The following is a 23348-nucleotide window of genomic DNA, read 5'->3' as shown; positions in this document are numbered from 1 at the left end:
CGGCGATCCGAAACCTAACCGCCTCCCAGGTCGCCTTCGATCAGGCGACTCCGGAGGATCCTCCCATGTCCCCTCCAGTCCCCTTCATCGGCGTGCCCCAGGCTGCGGCCGCCGCCGATGCCGGTGGCGGCGCCGTTCTCGTCTATAGATGGTGGGAAGGAGAGTGCACTGTGGCGGCGGCTCCATGGGCGGTTGTGGAGTGGTGGCGGCGCCCTTCTCGTCTAAAGATGGTGGAGAGGAGAGTGCACTATGGCGGCGGCTCCATGGGCGGTTGTGGAGTGGTGGCAGCGGTTCAAGGGCGGCACGGCCTGTAGCCGTGGCCTGAAGCCGGAGCGACGTCTTAGCAGCGGGTGGTGCGCAGCGTCGGCACCGATCTCCGGCGGCACGGTGGTGCGTCAGATCAGGGCCTAAGGGTCTGATCTCGGTCGCCCCCTGCCATGGATTGTTTGTGGTCATGCGTTGCGGCTGCCTTCTTCGATGTTGCTCCGACCGGCAGTGAGGGGGCCTGCTGGTGTGCTCAAATAAAGGCGGCGGTCCTAGGGTTCCTCTTGCACAAAGACGAAGATCTGCCTAATGCTTGTCCTTCCTGATCTGGCTGGAATGGCGGGTTCCGAAAGGCTCCGCCGGCGAACTCCCATGGGCGTGTTATGCCTGGAGATTGCTGGATCGGGTGGGATTCGGTCGTGCCCATTGGTTCTCCGTTAAGGAGCGAGCGGCGCAAAGCTTTGTTATTTGTTGCCATCAGGAGATATGTTTAGCTCCATGGTGAAGTCAGAGGCGGAGAATGTCATGGAAGCCGAGGTTGGAGGACCAGTAATGTTGATTGGAGCCTACGACGTTGAGGAACTTGCTTGGAGTTTCGGGATGCGTATCAGCTACAGTATGTAAGTGGGGACGACATCACAGGTGAAGTTCAAAGTCTTGTCTTTCATGGTGAAAATTCAAGGTCTGGCCTTAATTGATTGGGTCTGGCAATGGTCTTGTTGAAGGCATTATTTTGAGAGCAAGGATTATCTTCGGGGTGAAAATCCAAGATCTATGATCGGGCGACGACGGCATTGGTGCACTATTTCCTCCTTGGAGACGTTTCTTTTGGAGAATCTGGACATCAGGTGTTGTCTTGGTGGTGGTTGTGTTGCTGCCACTGCAAGGCCTGGAACACTATAGCAGGACTATCATTTTTAGTTTCTTCTTCCTTTTTTTGGCTGTGTGCAACCATCATGTCATCAGGGCATACAACCATCATGTCATCTCATGTACGTTGTTGCAGAGGCTATCACTTTTTTCTAGCAGCTGGAGCATGTCTTAGCTATAGCTAATATTCGTCAATAATTTCACATACGTGCCAAGTAGATAAAGTTGATAATCAAACAACTCTAGAATATGATATGAAATTAAATGCCTTGCTACGAAACATTATCATATGAAATTTAAGTTATACGAATAATTACAATCATTGTATAATCAAATGGTTGGCTTAGTGGCTTTTAGCTTGTGTTTTAAATTCACAGGCGGCAAGGGCGCACGGCGGCGGCAGCTAACCCACGCAAGCGCTAATTGTTGGAAATATGCCCTAGAAGCAATAATAAAATGGTTATTATTGTATTTCCTTGTTCATAATAATCGTTTATTATCCATGCTAGAATTATATTAATAGGAAACTCAGATACATGTGTGGATACATAGACAACACCATGTCCCTAGTAAGCCTCTAGTTGACTAGCTCGTTGATCAATAGATGGTTACAGTTTCCTGACCATGGACATTGAATGTCATTGATAACGGGATCACATCATTAGGAGAAACATCATTAGGAGAATGATGTGATGGACAAGACCCAATCCGAAGCCTAGCACAAGATCATGTAGTTCGTATGCTAAAGCTTCTCTAATGTCAAATATCATTTCCTTAGACCATGAGATTGTGCAACTCCCGGATACCGTAGGAATGCTTTGGGTGTACCAAACGTCACAACGTAACTGGGTGTTGGGGAACGTAGTAATTTCAAAAAAATTCCTATGCACACGCAAGATCATGGTGATGCATAGCAACGGGAGGGGAGAGTGTGATCTACGTACCCTTGTAGATCGACAGCGGAAGCGTTAGCACAACGCGGTTGATGTAGTCGTACGTCTTCACGGCCCGACCGATCAAGCACCGAAACTACGGCACCTCCGAGTTCTAGCACACGTTCAGCTTGATGACGATCCCCGGACTCCGATCCAGCAAAGTGTCGGGGAAGAGTTCCGTCAGCACGACGGCGTGGTGACGATCTTGATGTACTATCGTCGCAGGGCTTCGCCTAAGCACCGCTACAATATTATCGAGGATTATGGTGGAAGGGGGCACCGCACACGGCTAAGAATATGATCACGTGGATCAACTTGTGTCTAGGGGTGCCCCTTGCCCCCGTATATAAAGGATCAAGGGGGGGGGGGTTGCAGCCGGCCAGGAGGAGGGCGCGCCAGGAGGAGTCCTACTCCCATCGGGAGTAGGATTCCCCCCCTTTCCTAGTTGGAATAGAATTCGGGAGGGGGAAAGAGGAGAGAGAGAAGGAAGGGGGGGGCGCCGCCCCCTTCTCCTTGTCCTATTCGGACTAGGGGGGAGGGGCGCGCGGCCCAGCCCTGGCCACCTCTCCTCTCTTCCACTAAAGCCCACTAAGGCCCATATACCTCCCGGGGGGTTCCGGTAACCTCCCGATACTCTGGTAAAATCCCGATTTCACCCGGAACACTTCCGATATCCAAATATAGGCTTCCAATATATCAATCTTTATGTCTCGACCATTTCAAAACTCCTCGTCATGTCCGTGATCACATCCGGGACTCCGAACAAATCTTCGGTACATCAAAATGCATAAACTCATAATATAAGTGTCATCGAAACCTTAAGCGTGCGGACCCTATGGGTTCGAGAACAATGTAGACATGACCGAGACACGTCTCCGGTCAATAACCAATAGCGGAACCTGGATGCTCATATTGGCTCCCACATATTCTACGAAGATCTTTATCGGTCAGACCACATAACAACATACATTGTTCCCTTTGTCATCGGTATGTTACATGCCCGAGATTCGATCGTCGGTATCTCAATACCTATTTCAATCTCGTTACCGGCAAGTCTCCTTACTCGTTTCGTAATACATCATCTCGCAACTAACTCATTAGTTGCAATGCTTGCAAGGCTTATGTGATGTGCATTACCGAGAGGGCCCAGAGATACCTCTCCGACAATCGGAGTGACAAATCCTAATCTCGAAATACGCCAACCCAACTTGTACCTTTGGAGACACCTGTAGAGCTCCTTTATAATCACCCATTACGTTGTGACGTTTGGTAGCACACAAAGTGTTCCTCTGGTAAAGGGGAGTTTCATAATCTCATAGTCATAGGAACATGTATAAGTCATGAAGAAAGCAATAGCAACATACTAAACAATCGGGTGCTAAGCTAATGGAATGGGTCATGTCAATCACATCATTCTCCTAATGATGTGATCCCATTAATAAAATGACAACACATGTCTATGGTTAGGAAACATAACCATCTTTGATTAACGAGCTAGTCAAGTAGAGGCATACTAGTGACGTTTGGTTTGCCTATGTATTCACACAAGTATTATGTTTCCGGATAATACAATTCTAGCATGAATAATAAACATTTATCATGATATAAGGAAATAAAATAGTAACATTATTATTGCCTCTAGGGCATATTTCCTTCAGTCTCCCACTTGCACTAGAGTCAATAATCTAGATTACACAGTAATGATTCTAACACCCATGGAGCTTTGGTGCTGATCATGTTTTGCTCGTGGAAGAGGCTTAGTCAACGGGTCTGCTATGTTCAGATCCGTATGTATCTTGCAAATCTCTATGTCTCCCACCTGGACTAGATCCCGGATGGAATTGAAGCATCTCTTGATGTGCTTGGTTCTCTTGTGAAATCTGGATTCCTTTGCCAAGGCAATTGCACTAGTATTGTCACAAAAGATTTTTCATTGGACCCGATGCACTAGGTATGACACCTAGATCGGATATGAACTCCTTCATCCAGATTCCTTCGTTTGCTGCTTCCGAAGCAGCTATGTACTCCGCTTCACATGTAGATCCCGCCACAACGTTTTGTTTAGAACTGCACCAACTGACAGCTCCACCGTTTAATGTAAACACGTATCCGGTTTGCGATTTAGAATCGTCCGGATCAGTGTCAAAGCTTGCATCAACGTAACCATTTACGATGAGCTCTTTGTCACCTCCATATATGAGAAACATATCCTTAGTCCTTTTCAAGTATTTCAGGATGTTCTTGACCGCTGTCCAGTGATCCACTCCTGGATTACTTTGGTACCTCTCTGCTAGACTTATAGCAAGACACACATCAGGTCTGGTACACAACATTGCATACATGATAGAGCCTATGGCTGAAGCATAGGGAACATCTTTCATTTTCTCTCTATCTTCTGCATTGGTCGGGGATTGAGTCTTACTCAATTTCACACCTTGTAACACAGGCAAGAATCCTTTCTTTGCTTGATCCATTTTGAACTTCTTCAAAACTTTGTCAAGGTATGTGCTTTGTGAAAGTCCAATTAAGCATCTTGATCTATCTCTATAGATCTTAATGCCCAATATGTAAGCAGCTTCACCGAGGTCTTTCATTGAAAAACTCTTATTCAAGTATCCTTTTATGCTATCCAGAAATTCTATATCATTTTTGATTAGCAATATGTCATCTACATATAATATCAGAAATGCTACAGAGCTCCCACTCACTTTCTTGTAAATACAGGCTTCTCCAAAAGTCTGTACGAAACCAAATTCTTTGATCACACTATCAAAGCGTTTATTCCAACTTCGAGAGGCTTGCACCAGTCCATAAATGGATCGCTGGAGCTTGCACACTTTGTTAGCTCCCTTTGGATCGACAAAACCTTCCGGCTGCATCATATAGAACTCTTCTTGCAGAAATCCATTCAGGAATGCAGTTTTGACATCCATTTGCCAAATTTCATAATCATAAAATGCGGCAATTGCTAACATGATTCAGATAGACTTAAGCATCGCTACGGGTGAGCAGGTCTCATCGTAGTCAATCCCTTGAACTTGCCGAAAACCTTTTGCGACAAGTCGAGCTTTGTAGGCAGTAATATTACCGTCAGCGTCAGTCTTCTTCTTGAAGATCCATTTATTGTCAATGGCTTGCCGATCATTGGGCAAGTTAACCAAAGTCCATACTTTGTTCTCATACATGGATCCCATCTCAGATTTCATGGCTTCAAGCCATTTTGCGGAATTTGGGCTCACCATCGCTTCTTAATAGTTCGTAGGTTCATCATGATCTAGTAGCATGACTTCCAGAACAGGATTATCGTACCACTCTGGCGCGGATCTTACTCTGGTTGATCTACGAGGTTCAGTAGTATCTTATTCTGAAGTTTCATGATCATTATCATTAGCTTCCTCACTAATTGATGTAGGTTTCACAGAAACAGGTTTCTGTGATGTACTACTTTCCAATAAGGGAGCAGGTACAGTTACCTCGTCAAGTTCTACTTTCCTCCCACTCACTTCTTTCGAGAGAAACTCCTTCTCTAGAAAGTTTCCGAATTTAGCAACAAAAGTCTTGCCTTCGGATCTGTGATAGAAGGTGTATCCAATAGTTTCCTTTGGATATCCTATGAAGACACATTTCTCCGATTTGGGTTCGAGCTTATCAGGTTGAAGTTTTTTCACATAAGCATCGCAGCCCCAAACTTTTAGAAATGACAACTTTGGTTTCTTGCCAAACCACAGTTCATATGGCGTCGTCTCAACGGATTTTGATGGTACCCTATTTAACGTGAATGCGGCCGTCTCTAGAGCATATCCCCAAAACGATAGCGGTAAATCAGTAAGAGACATCATAGATTGCACTATATCTAGTAAAGTACGATTACGACGTTCGGACACACCATTACGTTGTGGTGTTCCGGGTGGCGTGAGTTGCGAAACTATTCCACATTGTTTTAAATGTACACCAAACACGTAACTCAAATATTCTCCTCCACGATCAGATCGTAGGAATTTTATTTTCTTGTTACGATGATTTTCAACTTCACTCTGAAATTCTTTGAACTTTTCAAATGTTTCAGATTTATGTTTCATTAAGTAGATATACCCATATCTGCTTAAGTCATCTGTGAAGGTGAGAAAATAACGATATCCGCCACGAGCCTCAACATTCATCGGACCACATACATCTGTATGTATGATTTCCAATAAATCTGTTGCTCTCTCCATAGTACCGGAGAATGGTGTTTTTTTCATCTTACCCATAAGGCACGGTTCGCAAGTACCAAGTGATTCATAATCAAGTGGTTCAAAAAGTCCATCAGTATGGAGTTTCTTCATGCGCTTTATACCGATATGACCCAAATGGCAGTGCCACAAATAAGTTGCACTATCATTATCGACTCTGCATCTTTTGGTTTCAACACTATGAATATGTGTGTCACTACTATCGAGATTTAATAAAAATAGACCACTCTTTAAGGGTGCATGACCATAAAAGATATTACTCATGTAAATAGAACAACCATTATTCTCTGATTTAAATGAATAACCGTCTCGCATCAAACAAGATCCAGATATAATGTTCATGCTTAACGCTGGCACCAAATAACAATTATTTAGGTCTAATACTAATCCCGAAGGTAGATGTAGAGGTAGCGTGCCGACTGCGATCACATCGACTTTGGAACCATTTCCCACGTGCATCGTCACCTCGTCCTTAGCCAATCTTCGCTTAATCCGTAGTCCCTGTTTTGAGTTGCAAATATTAGCAACAGAACCAGTATCAAATACCCAGGTGCTACTGCGAGCATTAGTAAGGTACACATCAATAACATGTATATCACATATACCTTTGTTCACCTTGCCATCCTTCTTATCCGCCAAATACTTGGGGCAGTTCCGCTTCCAGTGACCAGTCTGCTTGCAGTAGAAGCACTCAGTTTCAGGCTTAGGTCTAGGTTTGGGTTTCTTCTCTTGAGTAGCAACTCACTTGCTGTTCCTTTTGAAGTTCCCCTTCTTCTTCCCTTTGCCCTTTTTCTTGAAACTAGTGGTCTTGTTGACCATCAACACTTGATGCTCCTTCTTGATTTCTACCTCTGCAGCTTTCAGCATTGCGAAGAGCTCAGGAATAGTCTTATTCATCCCTTGCATATTATAGTTCATCACGAAGCTCTTGTAGCTTGGTGGCAGTGATTGGAGAATTCAGTCAATGACGCAATCATCTGGAAGATTAACTCCCAATTGAATCAAGTGATTATTATACCCAGACATTTTGAGTATATGCTCACTGGCAGAACTGTTCTCCTCCATCTTGCAGCTATAGAACTTATTGGAGACTTCATATCTCTCAATCCGGGCATTTGCTTGAAATATTAACTTCAATTCCTGGAACATCTCATATGCTCCATGATGTTCAAAACGTCGTTGAAGTCCCGATTCTAAGCCGTAAAGCATGGCACACTGAACTATCGAGTAGTCATCAGCTTTGCTCTGCCAGACGTTCATAACATCTGGTGTTGCTCCAGCAGCAGGCCTGGCACCTAGCGGTGCTTCCAGGACGTAATTCTTCTGCGCAACAATGAGGATAATCCTTAAGTTACGGACCCAGTCCGTGTAATTGCTACCATCATCTTTCAACTTTGCTTTCTCAAGGAACGCATTAAAATTCAACGGAACAACAGCACGGGCCATCAATTTACAATCAAACATAAACAAGCAAGATACTATCAGGTACTAAGTTTCATGATAAATTTAGGTTCAATTACTCATATTACTTAAAGAACTCCCACTTAGATAGATATCCCTCTAATCCTCTAAGTGATTACGTGATCCAAATCAACTAAACCATGTCCGATCATCACGTGAGATGGAGTAGTTTCATTGGTGAACATCACTATGTTGATCATATCTACCATATGATTCACGCTCGACCTTTCGGTCTCCGTGTTCTGAGGCCATATCTGTATATGCTTGGCTCGTCAAGTATAACCTGAGTATTCCGCGTGTGCAACTGTTTTGCACCCGTTGTATTTGAACGTAGAGCCTATCACACCCGATCATCACGTGGTGTCTCAGCACGAAGAACTTTCGCAATGGTTCATACTCAGGGAGAACACTTCTTGATAATTAGTGAGAGATCATCTTATAATGCTACCGTCAATCAAAGCAAGATAAGATGCATAAAAGATAAACATCACATGCAATCAATATAAGTGATATGATATGGCCATCATCATCTTGTGCTTGTGATCTCCATCTTCGAAGCACCGTCGTGATCACCATTGTCACCGGCGCGACACCTTGATCTCCATCGTAGCATCGTTGTCGTCTCGCCAATCTTATGCTTCGACGACTATCGCTACCGCTTAGTGATGAAGTAAAGCATTACAGCGCGATTGCATTGCATACAATAAAGCGACAACCATATGGCTCCTGCCAGTTGCCGATAACTCGGTTACAAAACATGATCATCTCATACAATAAAATTTAGCATCATGTCTTGACCATATCACATCACAACATGCCCTGCAAAAACAAGTTAGACGTCCTCTACTTTGTTGTTGCAAGTTTTACGTGGCTGCTACGGGCTTAAGCAAGAACCAATCTTACCTACGCATCAAAACCACAACGATAGTTTGTCAAGTTGGTGCTGTTTTAACCTTCGCAAGGACCGGGCGTAGCCACACTCGGTTCAACTAAAGTTGGAGAAACTGTCACCCGCTAGCCATCTTTGTGCAAAGCACGTCGGTAGAACCGGTCTCGCGTAAGCGTACGCGTAATGTCGGTCTGGGCCGCTTCGTCCAACAATACCGCCGAACCAAAGTATGACATGCTGGTAAGCAGTATGACTTATATCGCCCATAACTCACTTGTGTTCTACTCGTGCATATAACATCAACACATAAAACCTAGGCTCGGATGCCACTGTTGGGGAACGTAGTAATTTCAAAAAATTTCCTACGCACACGCATGATCATGGTGATGCATAGCAATGGGAGGGGAGAGTGTGATCTACGTACCCTTGTAGATCGACAGCGGAAGCGTTAGCACAACGCGGTTGATGTAGTCGTACGTCTTCACGGCCCGACCGATCAAGCACCGAAACTACGGCACCTCCGAGTTCTAGCACACGTTCAGCTTGATGACGATCCCCGGACTCCGATCCAGCAAAGTGTCGGGGAAGAGTTCCGTCAGCACGACGGCATGGTGACGATCTTGATGTACTATCGTCGCAGGGCTTCGCCTAAGCACCGCTACAATATTATCAAGGATTATGGTGGAAGGGGGCACCGCACACGGCTAAGAATATGATCACGTGGATCAACTTGTGTCTAGGGGTGGCCCCTGCCCCCGTATATAAAGGATCAAGGGGGCGGGGGGTTGCGGCCGGCCAGGAGGAGGGCGCGCCAGGAGGAGTCCTACTCCCACCGGGAGTAGGATTCCCCCCCTTTCCTAGTTGGAATAGGATTCGGGAGGGGGAAAGAGGAGAGAGAGAAGGAAGGGGGGGGGGCGCCGCCCCCTTCTCCTTGTCCTATTCGGACTAGGGGGGAGGGGCGCGCGGCCCAGCCCTGGCCACCTCTCCTCTCTTCCACTAAAGCCCACTAAGGCCCATATACCTCCCGGGGGGTTCCGGTAACCTCCCGGTACTCTGGTAAAATCCCGATTTCACCCGGAACACTTCCGATATCCAAATATAGGCTTCCAATATATCAATCTTTATGTCTCGACCATTTCGAGACTCCTCGTCATGTCCGTGATCACATCCGGGACTCCGAACAAATCTTCGGTACATCAAAATGCATAAACTCATAATATAAGTGTCATCGAAACCTTAAGCGTGCGGACCCTACGGGTTCGAGAACAATGTAGACATGACCGAGACACGTCTCCGGTAAGTAACCAATAGCGGAACCTGGATGCTCATATTGGCTCCCACATATTCTACGAAGATCTTTGTCGGTCAGACCGCATAACAACATACGTTGTTCCCTTTGTCATCGGTATGTTACTTGCCTGAGATTCGATCGTCGATATCTCAATACCTAGTTCAATCTCGTTACTGGCAAGTCTCTTTACTCGTTTCATAATACATCATCTCGCAACTAACTCATTAGTTGCAATGCTTGCAAGGCTTATGTGATGTGCATTACCGAGAGGGCCCAGAGATACCTCTCCGACAATCGGAGTGACAAATCCTAATCTCGAAATACGCCAACCCAACATGTACCTTTGGAGACACCTGTAGAGCTCCTTTATAATCACCCAGTTACGTTGTGACGTTTGGTAGCACACGAAGTGTTTCTCCGGTAAAGGGGAGTTGCATAATCTCATAGTCATAGGAACATGTATAAGTCATGAAGAAAGCAATAGCAACATACTAAACGATCGGGTGCTAAGCTAATGGAATGGGTCATGTCAATCACATCATTCTCCTAATGATGTGATCCCATTAATAAAATGACAACACATGTCTATGGTTAGGAAACATAACCATCTTTGATTAACGAGCTAGTCAAGTAGAGGCATACTAGTGACGTTTGGTTTGTCTATGTATTCACACAAGTATTATGTTTCCGGATAATACAATTCTAGCATGAATAATAAACATTTATCATGATATAAGGAAATAAAATAATAACATTATTATTGCCTCTAGGGCATATTTCCTTCACTGGGTGGCTATAAAGGTGCACTACGGGTATCTCCGAAAGTGTTTGTTGGGTTGGCACGAATCGAGACTGGGATTTGTCACTCCGTGTGACGGAGAGGTATCTCTGGGCCCACTCGGTAGGACATCATCATAATGTGCACGATGTGACCAAGGAGTTGATCACGGGATGATGTGTTACGGAACGAGTAAAGAGACTTGTCGGTAACGAGATTGAACAAGGTATCGGGATACCGACGATCGAATCTCGGGCAAGTACTATACCGGTAGGCAAAGGGAATTGTATGCGGGATTGATTGAATCCTCGACATCGTGGTTCATCCGATGAGATCATCGTGGAGCATGTGGGAGCCAACATGGGTATCCAGATCCCGCTGTTGGTTGTTGACCGGAGAGTTGTCTCGGTGATGTCTACATGTCTCCCGAACCCGTAGGGTCTACACACTTAAGGTTCGGGGACGCTAGAGTTGTAGAGATATTAGTATGCGGTTAACCGAAAGTTGTTCGGAGTCCCGGATGAGATCCCGGACGTCACGAGGAGTTTTGGAATGGTCCGGAGGTAAAGATTTATATGTAGGAAGTCTAGTTTCGGCCACCGGGAGAGTTTCGGGGTCATCAGTATTGTACCGGGACCACCGGAAGGGTCCCGGGGGTCCACCGGGTGGGGCCACCTATGCCGGAGGGCCCCATGGGCTGAAGGGACGTGGGAACCAGCCCCTGGTGGGCTGGTGCGCCCCCCTTGGGCCTCCCATGCGCCTAGGGTTGGAAACCCTAAGGGGTGGGGGCGCCTCCACCTGGCTTGGAGGCCAAGCCACCCCTAGGGCTGCCGCCCCCCTCCCTAGATGGGATCTACAAGGGGCTGGCGCCCCCTAGGCCCCTATATATAGTGGAGGGGAGGGAGGGCAGCCGCACCTGAAGCCCTGGCGCCTCCCTCCCTCCCGTGACACCTCTTCCTCCCTGCTTGCGCTTGGCGAAGCCCTGCCGGGATCCCGCTACTTCCACCACCATGCCGTCGTGCTGCTGGATCTCCTTCAACTTCTCCTCTCCCCTTTGCTGGATCGAGAAGGAGGAGATGTCTCCGCTCCGTACGTGTGTTGAACGCGGAGGTGCCGTCCGTTCGGCGCTAGGATCATCGGTGATTTGGATCACGACGAGTATGACTCCATCAACCCCGTTCTCTTGAACGCTTCCGCTTAGCGATCTACAAGGGTATGTAGATGCACTCCCCTTCTCTCTCGTTGCTAGTCTCTCCATAGATTGATCTTTGTGACACGTAGGAAAATTTTGAATTTCTGCTACGATCCCCAACAGTGGCATCATGAGCTAGGTCTATGCATAGATTCTATGCACGAGTAGAACACAAAGCAGTTGTGGGCGATGATTTGTTCAATTTTCTTACCATTACTAGTCTTATCTTGATCCGGCGGGATTGTGGGATGAAGCGGCCCGGACCGACCTTACACGTATGCTTACGTGAGACTGGTTCCACCGACTGACATGCACTTGATGCATAAGGTGGCTGGCGGGTGTCTGTGTCTCCCACTTTAGTCGGATCGGATTCGATGAAAAGGCTCCTTATGAAGGGTAAATAGCAATTGGCATATCACTGTTGTGGTTTTGCGTAGGTAAGAAATGTTCTTGCTAGAAACCCATAGCAGCCACGTAAAACATGCAACAACAATTAGAGGACGTCTAACTTGTTTTTGCAGGGTATGCTATGTGATGTGATATGGCCAAAAGGATGTGATGAATGATATATGTGATGTATGAGATTGATCATGTTCTTGTAATAGGAATCACGACTTGCATGTCGATGAGCATGACAATCGGCAGGAGCCATAGGAGTTGTCTTAATTTATTTATGACCTGCGTGTCAATGAAAACGCCATGTAATTACTTTACTTTATTGCTAACCGTTAGCCATGGTAGTAGAAGTAATAGTTGGCGAGGCAACTTCATGAAGACACGATGATGGAGATCATGGTGTCATGCCAGTGACGATGGTGTTCATGCCGCGCCTCGAAGATGGAGATCAAAGGCGCAAGATGATATTGGCCATATCATGTCACTTTATGATTTGCATGTGATGTTTTTCATGTTTACATCTTATTTGCTTAGAACGACGGTAGCATAAATAAGATGATCCCTCGCAATAATTTCAAGAAAGTGTTCCCCCTAACTATGCACTGTTGCTAAGGTCCATTGTTCTGAAGCACCACGTGATGATCGGGTGTGATAGGTTCTAACGTTCGCATACAACGGGTGTAAGCCAGATCTACACACGCAATACACTTAGGTTAACTTGACAAGCCTAGCATGTACAGACATGGCCTCGGAACACGGAAGACCGAAAGGTCAAACATGAGTCGTATAGTGGATACGATCAACATGAAGATGTTCACCGATGATGACTAGTCCGTCTCACATGATGATCGGACACGGCCTAGTTGACTCGGATCATGTATCACTTAGATGACCAGAGGGATGTCTATCTAAGTGGGAGTTCATTGAATAATTTGATTAGATGAACTTAATTATCATGAACATAGTCAAAAGGTCTTTGCAAATTATGTCGTAGCTCACGCTTTGGTTCTACTGTTTTAGATATATTCCTAGAGAAAATTTAGTTGAGAGTTGACAGTAGCAATTATGCGGACTAAGTCCGTGAACTGAGGATTGTCCTCATTGCTGCACAGAAGGGCTATGTCCTTAATGCACCGCTCAGTGTGTTGAACCTCGAGCGTCATCTGTAGATGCTGGGAAACATCTGACATACACGTTTTGATGACTACATGATAGTTCAGTACGTAATACTAACGGTTTAGAATTGTGGCACCAGCAACGTTTTGAAACGTCGCGGGACATATGAGATGTTCCAAAGACTGAAATTGGAATTTCAGACTAGTGCCCACGTCAAGAGGTATGAGACCTCTGACAAGTTTCTTAAGCCTGCAAACTAAGGGAGAAAAACTCAATCGTTGAGCATGTGCTCAGATTGTCTGAGTACTGCAATCGCTTGAATCAAGTGGGAGTTAATCTTCCAGATGAGATAGTGATAGTTCTCCATAGTCACTGCCACCAAGCTATTAGAGCTTAGTGATGAAGTATAACATATCAGGGATAGACATGATGATCCTTGAGCAACTCACGGTGTTTGACACCGCGAAAGTAGAAATCAAGTAGGAGCATCAATTGTTGATGGTTAAACCACTAGTTTCAAGAAGGGCAAGGGAAAGAAGGGATACTTCATGAGACGGCAAATCAGTTACTGCTCTAGTGAAGAAACCCAAGGTTGAACCAAACCCGAGACTAAGTGCTTCTATAATGAGGGGAACGGTCACTGAAGTAGAACTACCCTAGATACTTGGTAGATGAGAAGGCTGGCAAGGTCGACAGAAGTATTTTGGATATACGTCATATTATTGTGTACTTTAATAGTACTCCTAGTAGCACTAGGGTAATAAATACCGGTTCGGTTGCTAAGCGCTAGTAACTCGAAATAAAAGGCTGCGGAGACAAGCTAAAGGTGAGATGACGATATGTGTTGGAAGTGTTACCAAGGTTGATGTGATCAAACATTGCATGCTCCCTCTACCATCGGGATTGGTGTTAAACCAAAATAATTGTTATTTGGTGTTTGCGTTGAGCATAGACATGATTGGATTATGTTTATCGCCACACGGTTATTCATTTAAGGAGAATAATGGTTACTCTGTTTATTTAAATAATGCCTTCAATGGTCTTGCACCTAAAATGAATGGTTTATTGAATCTCGATCGTAGTGATACACATGTTCATGCCAAAAGATATAAGATAGTAATCATAGTACCACGTACTTGTGGCACTGCCATTTGAGTCATGTTGGTATAAAACGCATGAAGAAGCTCCATGTTGATGGATCTTTGGACTCAATCATTTTGAAAGGATTGAGACATGCGAACCATGTCTATTGGTAGATATGCATGAAGAAACTCCATACAGATGGATCGTTTGGACTCACTTGATTTTGAATCACTTGAGACATGCAAATAATACCACATGGGCAAGATGACTGAAATGCCTCGTTTTCAGTGAGATGGAACAAGAGAGCAACTTGTTGGAAGTAATACATTTTGATGTGTGCAGTCCAATGAGTGCTGAGGCACGCAGTGCATATCGGCCTCCTCGTCCCCCCTCCTTTATATAGGTGGCCAGGGGGCACCCCATAGACACACAAGTTGATCTCTTAGCCATGTGCGGTGACCCCCTCTACAGGTTTCCACCTCGGTCATATTGTCGTAGAGCTTAGGTGAAGCCCTGCGTCGGTAACTTCATCATCACCGTCAACATGCTGTCGTGCTGACGAAACTCTCCCTCGGCCTCAGCTGGATCTAGAGTTCGAGGGACATCACCGTGCTGAACGTGTGCAGATAATGAAGGTGCCGTGCATTCGGTACTTAATCGGTTGGATCGCGAAGACGTTCGACTGCATCAACTGCGTTACTTAACGCTTCCGCTTTCGGTCTACAAGGGTACGTAGACACACTCTCCCCTCTCGTTGCTATGCATCCCTAGATAGATCTTGCGTGATCGTAGGAATTTTTTTGAAATACTACATTCTCCAACGGTGGCATTAGAGCCTGGTCTATGCGTAGATGTTATATGCACGAGTAGAACACAAAGGAATTATGGGAGTGGGTATATACATATTGCTTGCCGTCACTAGTTGGCGGTATTGTTGGATGGAGTGGCCCAGACCGACATTACATGACCGTGTTCATGAGACTGGTTCTACCGACATGCTTTGCACACAGGTGGCTGGCGGCTTTCAGTTTCTCCAACTTTAGTTCAATCGGATTCAATGAACATGGTTCTTTCTGAAGATCAAAAAGCAATCACTATACCGCATTGTGGTTTTTGATGCGTAGGTAAGAACGGTTCTTGCTAAGCCCGTAGCAGCCACGTAAAACTTGCAACAACAAAGTAGAGGATGTCTAACTTGTTTTTGCAGGGCATGTTGTGATGTGATATGGTCAAGAAGTGATTATATAAATTATTGTATGAGATGATCATGTTTTGTAACACAGTTATCCGCAACTGGCAGGAGCCATATGGTTGTCGCTTTATTGTATGAAATGCAATCGCCATGTAATTGCTTTACTTTATCACTAAGCATAGCGATAGTTGTAGAAGCAATAGTTGGCGAGACGACAACGATACTACGATGGAGATCAAGGTGTCAAGCTGGTGACGATGGTGATCATGACGGTGCTTTGGAGATGGAGATCAAAGGCACGAGATGATGATGGCCATATCATATCACTTATATTGATTGCATATGATGTTTATCCTTTATGCATCTTATTTTCCTTAGTTTGGCGGTAGCATTATAAGACGATCTCTCACTAAATTTCACGGTACAAGTGTTCTCCCTGAGTATGCACCGTTGTGACAGTTCTTCGTGCTGAGACACCACGTGATGATCGGGTGTGATAAGCTCTACGTTCAAATGCAACGAGTGCAAGCCAGTTTTGCACAAGCAGAATACTCAGGTTAAATTTGACGAGCCTAGCATATGCTGATATGTCCTCGGAACACTGAGGCCGAAAGGTCGAGCGTGAATCATATAGTAGATATGATCAACATAGTGATGTTCACCATTGAAAACTTCTCCATCTCATGTGATGATCAGACATGGTTTAGTTGATATGGATCATGTGATCATTTAGATGACTAGAGGGATGTCTATCTAAGTGGGAGTTCTTAAATAATATGATTAATTAAACTTAAATTTATCATGAACTTAGTCCTGGTAGTATTAGCATATCTATGTTGTAGATCAATTGGTCGCATATAGCTTCCCCGTTTTATTTATGATATGTTCCTAGAGAAAACTATGTTGGAAGATGTTAGTAGCAATGATGCGGACTAGCTCCGTGATCTGAGCATTATCCTCATTGCTGCACAGAAGAATTATGTCCTTGATGCACCCCTAGGTGACGGACCTTTTGCAGGAGCAGATGAAGACATTATGAATGTTTGATAAGCTCGGTATAATGACTACTTGATAGTTTAGTGCGCCATAATTTACAGCTTAGAACCGAAACTTCAAAAACGTTTTGAACGCCACAGAGCATATGAGATGTTCCAAGAGTTGAAATTGGTATATTTCAGACTCATGCCCATGTTAAGAGGTATGAGACCTCTAACAAGTATTTTGCCTACAAGATGGAGGAGAATAGCTCAACCAGTGAGCATGTGCTCAGAATGTCTGAGTACTACAATCGCTTGAATCAAGTGGGAGTTAATCTTCCAGATAAGATAGTGATTGACAGAGTTCTCTAGTCACTATCACCAAGTTACTTGAACTTTGTGATGAACTATAATATGAAAGGGATGACAAAAACGATTCCCGAGCTCTTCGCGATGCTGAAATCGGCGAAGGTAGAAATCTAGAAAAGCATCATGTGTTGATGGTTGACAAGACCACTAGTTTCAAGTAAAAGGGCAAGGGAAAGAAAGTGAACTTCAAGAAGAATGGCAAGCAAGTTTCCACTCCCATGAAGAAGCCCAAAGCTAGACCCAAGCCTGAAACTGAGTGTTTCTACTACAAAGGAAATGGTCACTGGAAGCGGAACTACCCCAAATACTTGGCGGATAAGAAGGATGACAAACTGAATAAAAGTATATATGATACTGATGTGTACTTTACTAGTGTTCATAGTAGCCCCTGGGTATTTGATACTGGTTCAGTTGCTGCGATTAGTAACTTAAAAAAGGAGTTACAAAATGAACAGAGACTAGTTAAGGGCGAGCTGACGATGTGTGTTGGAAATGATTCCATGGTTGATAAGATCACCATCGCACACTCCTTTTACCTTCGGGATTATTTTTGAACCTAAAATAAATGTTATTTGGTGTTTGCGTTGAGCATGAATATGATTGGATCATGTTTATTGCAATATGGTTATTCATTTAAGTCAAAGAATAATTGTTGTTCTGTTTACATGAATAAAACCTTCTATGGTCATACACTTAATATAAATGGTTTATTGAATCATGATCGTAGTGATACACATATTCATAATATTGATGCCATAAGATGCAAAGTTGATAATGATAGTGCAACATACTTGTGGCACTGCCATTTAGGTCATATTGGTGTAAAGCGCATGAAGAAACTCCATGCGGATGGACTTTTGGAATCACTTGATTATGAATCATTTGATGCTTGCGAACCATGCCTCATGGGCAAGATGACTAAGACTCCGTTCTCTGGAGCAATGGAGCGAGCCACTGACTTATTGGAAATAATACATACCGATGTATGCGATCCGATGAGTGTTGAGGCTCGCGGCAGGTATCGTTATTTTCTGACCTTCACAGATGATTTGAGCAGATATGAGTATATCTACTTAATGAAACACAAGTCTAAAACGTTTGAAAAGTTCAAAGAATTTTAGAGTGAAGTGGAGAATCATCGTAACAAGAAAATAAAGTTTCTACGATCTGATCATGGAGACGAAATATTTGAGTTACGAGTTTGTCCTTCAGTTGAAACAATGTCGAATAGTTTTGCAACTCATGCCACCTGGAAGACCACAGCGTAATGGTGTGTCCAAACATCATAACCGTACTTTATTAGATATGGTGAAATCTATGATGTCTCTTACCGATTTACCACTATCATTTTAGGGTTATGCATTAGAGACAGCTGCATTCACTTTAAATAGGGCACCATCTAAATCCGTTGAGACGACACCATATGAACTGTGGTTTGGCAAGAAACCTAAGTTTTCGTTTCTTAAAGTTTGGGTTTGTTATGCTTATGTGAAAAAGCTTCAACCTGATAAGCTCGAACCCAAATCAGAGAAATGTGTCTTCATAGGATACCCAAAGGAGACTGTTGGGTACACCTTCTATCACAGATCCTAAGGCAATATATTCGTTGCTAAAAATGGATACTTTCTAGAGAAGGAGTTTCTCTCGAAAGATGTGAGTGGGAGGAAAGTAGAACTTGATGAGGTAGTTGTACCTTCTCCTGAATTGGAAAGTAGTTCATCACAGAAATCAGTTCTAGTGATTCCTACACCAATTAGTGAGGAAGCTAATTATGATGATCATGAAACTTCAGATCAAGTTACTACCGAACCTCGTAGGTCAACCAGAGTATGGTCCACACCAGAGTGGTATGGTAATCCAGTTCTGTAATTCATGTTACTAGACCATGACGAACCTACGAACTATGAGGAAGCGATGATGAGCCCAGATTCCGCGAAATGGCTTGAGGCCATGAAAATCTGAAATGTGATCCATGTATGAGAACAAAGTATGGACCTTGGTGGACTTGCCCAATGATCGGCAAGCCATAGAGAATAAATGGGTCTTCAAGAGGAAGACGGACGCTGATAGTAGTGTTACTATCTACAAAGCTCGAGTTGTCGAAAAACAGTTTTTGACAAGTTCAAGGTGTTGAATACGATGAGATTTTCTCATTCGCAGCGATGCTTAAGTCTGTCCGAATCATGTTAGCAAATTGCCACATTTTATGAAATCTGGCAAATGAATATCAAAACTATATTCCTTAATGGATTTTTTAAAGAAGAGTTGTATATGATGCAATCAGAAGGTTTTGTCAATCCTAAAGGTGCTAACAAAATGTGCAAAGCTCCAGTGATCCATCTATGAACTGGTGCAAGCATCTCAGAGTTGGAATATACGCTTTGATAAGTTGATCAAAGTATATAGTTTTATACAGACTTGTGGTGAAGCTTGTATTTACAAGAAAGTGAGTGGGAGCACTACAGCCTTTCTGATAAGTATATGTGAATGACATATTGTTGATCGGAAATAATGTAGAATTTTCTGAAAAGCATAAAGGAGTGTTTGAAAGGATTTTTTCAAAGAAATACCTCGGTAAAGCTGCTTACATATTAGGCATCAAGATCTATAGAGATAGATCAAGACGCTTGATAAGATTTTTCAATGAATACATACATTGACAAGATTTTTGAAGTAGTTCAAAATGGAATAGTCAAAGAAGGACTTCTTGCCTGTATTGCAAGGTGTAAAGTTGAGTAATACTCAAAACACGACCATGACAGAAAATAGAAAGAGAATGAAAATTCATTCTCTATGCCTCAGTCATGGGTTCTATGAAGTATGCTATGCTGTGTACCAGACCTATTGTGAACCTCACCATGAGTTTGGCAAGAGGATACAATAGTGATCCAGGAGTGGATCACTGGACAACGGTCAAAAATTATCCTTAGTGAAATAAGGAGATATTTCTCGGTTATGGAGGTGATAAACAGTTCATCGTAAAGAGTTACGCCGATGCAAGCATTGACACTGATCCGGATGACTCTAAGTCTCAATCTCGATACATATTGAAAGTGGGAGCAATTAGCTAGAGTAGCTGCATGCACAACATTGTAGACATTGAAATTTGAAAAATACATACGGCTCTGATTATGACAGACCCATTGACTAAGCTTCTCTCACAAGCAAAACATGATCACACCTTAGTACTCTTTGGGTGTTAATCACATAGCGATTTGAACTAGAGTATTGACTCTAGTAAAAACCCTTTGGTATTAGTCACATAGTGATGTGAACTAATCACATGGTGATGTGAACTATTGGTGTTAAATCACATGGCGATGTGAACTAGATTATTGGTTCTAGTGCAAGTGGGAGACTGAAGGAAATATGCCCTAGAGGCAATAATAAAGTTCTTATTTATATTTCCTTATATCATGGTAAATGTTTATTATTCATGCTAGAATTGTATTATCCGGAAACATAATACTTGTGTGAATACATAGGCAAACAGAGTGTCCCTAGTATGCCTCTACTAGACTAGCTCGTTAATCAAAGATGGTTACGTTTCCTAGCCATAGACATGTGTTGTCATTTCATGAACGGGATCACATCATTAGAGAATGATGTGATGGACAAGACCCGTCCGTTAGCTTAGCACTATGATCGTTTAGTTTATTGCTATTGCTTTATTCATGACTTATACATGTTCCTATGACTATGAGATTATGCAACTCCCGAATATCGGAGGAACACTTAGTGTGCTATCAAAGGTCACAACGTAACTAGGTGATTATAAAGATGCTCTACAGGTGTCTCAGATGGTGTTTGTTGAGTTGGCATAGATCGAGATTAGGATTTGTCACTCCGATTGTTGAAGATGTATTTTTGGGCCCTCTCGGTAATGCACATCACTATAAGCTTGGAAGCAATGTGGCTAATGAGTTAGTTGCGGGATGATGCATTACTGAACGAGTAAAGAGACTTTCCGGTAACGAGATTGAACTGGGTATGGTGATACCGACGATCGAATCTCGGGCAAGTAACATACCGATGACAAAGGGAACAACGTATGTTGTTATGCGGTTTGACCGATAAAGATCTTCGTAGAATATGTAGGAGCCAATATGAGCATCCAAGTTCTGCTATTGGTTATTGACCGAAGATGTGTCTCGGTCATGTCTACTCTCGGTCATGTCTACATAGTTCTCGAACTCGTAAGGTCCGCACGCTTAACATTCGATGACGATTTGTATTATGAGTTATGTGATTTGATGTACCGAAGGTTGTTAGGAGTCCCAGATGAGATCACGGACACGACGAGGAGTCTCAAAATGGTCGAGACGTAAAGATCGATATATTGGAAGGTTATATTCGGACATCGAAAAGGTTCCCAGTGATTCGGGTATTTTTCGGAGTACCGGAGAGTTAAGGGAATTCGCCGGGGGAAGTAGTGGGCCTTAATGGACATACCGGAAAGGAGGGAAGGGCCTCAAGGGGTGGCCGCGCACACCCCCATGGCAAGTCCGAATTGGACTAGGGAGGGGGCGGCGCCCCCCTCTTTTTCCGTCTCCCTCTCCTACTCCTTCCCTCTCTCCCCTCTTGGAAAAGGAAGGGGACTCCAACTAGGATTGGGAATCCTAGTTGGACTCCCTCTATAGGCGAGCCCCTTCTAGTCCGGCCTCCTCCTCCTCCCTCCTTTATATACAGGGGAGGGGGCACCCCATAGACACACAAGTTGATTTCTTTGTCATGTGCGGTGCCCCCTTCACAGATTACCACCTCGGTCATATTGTCGTAGAGCTTAGGCAAAGCCCTGCGTCGGTAACTTCATCATCAACATCAACATGCCGTCGTGCTGACGAAACTCTCCCTCGGCCTCAGCTGGATCTAGAGTTCGAGGGATATCACCGAGCTGAACGTGTGCAGATCGCGGAGGTGCCGTGTGTTCGGTACTTGATCGGTTGGATCGCGAAGACCTTCGACTACATCAACCATGTTACTTAACGCTTCCACTTTCAGTCTACAAGGGTACGTAGACACACTCTCCCCTCTCGTCGCTATGCATCCCTAGATAGATCTTGCGTGATTGTTATTTTTTTGGAAATACTGCGTTCCCCAACACTTATTTTGCCGAGTGCCTGTGGTTTGGCTCTCGACGAAGAGACTGGCACCCGACGTATAGGAAAATTCCAGTAGTGCTAGGATCCGCTGCGTCCCCATTGCCCTAGGGCCACCGGAGGCGTGGCGGACCTGCGGCGGCGCCGGCAAGAGGCACGCATGAACCCTAGCTTAATTTGATATACAATCATTTAGAAATGCAATAATTAAATTGTCATGTATAAAAAAACTCTTGAATTTGTATATAGTTTTATTGTATGACTAGTCACAATTCACCATTGCCCAACAACTATTTTTAAAAAATATATAGGTGTTGGGGGCTGAAATTTGAAATTTACTCTGTCTTCTTTTTTCTGGATGGATGGGCTAAACATGAATGCTAAAATGGCGAGGGGCAGTTGGGTGACCAAGCTGATTATAATTATGTAAAGTATCACAAAAAAGGAAAACTGTAAAGTTGGGGTATTCTACTAGTGGTGTAATCAAACTACACAATTCTGAGCAAGGGCAGGATCTCCAGTCGAAAATCACACCTTAAAAACTCATCAAGTCTTGATCTACTATCTCTATTGGTCTAGAGGACACATCTAAAGTCTTCTCTTAGGCTACTCATAGTGAAGAGTATCATATACTAGTATCATGTATATGATATTAGTGTATAATACTACCTTCATAGTGCGTAGTATCATAGAGTAGTATCGTAGATGACCTTATTTGTTGCCATGCATGACACAAAGTAGTATAACATTTATTATGTAAAGGTATCTACGTATGTTACTCTAATTCTCTCTCTCTTCTTTAATTCTCTGCCACATCATTATGTTTACTATTCCTGAGTGCATGATACCAACTATAACGCTCTTCACAAAATATAACAAGTTGCAGAGTAAGACAATCAAGAAGAAGCCAAGAGCAGGTAACCTACCATTAATCATGACCTACTGCCATTAATGTAAACAACATGCATTATTGGCTCCTAGATGACAACTACACGGGGTGACGTGCTGTGCATATACAATTCTGTAACTTGTGTTTCGTGGGACACAACGGCCGACTAGTACATGATCCACACACTATTTTACAAGCTACAATGGAGATTGGCGCCCACTGGTTATTTCTTATAAGCTATATTTGCATAACTGCATAGGAGCAGACTGTTGAGCATTAGTTTTTGGGTATAAACCACTAATTTAACCACATATG

The sequence above is a fragment of the Triticum urartu genome, chromosome 6 (genome assembly GCF_003073215.2).
Source record: "Triticum urartu cultivar G1812 chromosome 6, Tu2.1, whole genome shotgun sequence".
Classification (NCBI taxonomy): domain Eukaryota; kingdom Viridiplantae; phylum Streptophyta; class Magnoliopsida; order Poales; family Poaceae; genus Triticum; species Triticum urartu.
Note: the sequence above shows the minus strand (reverse complement) of the source record.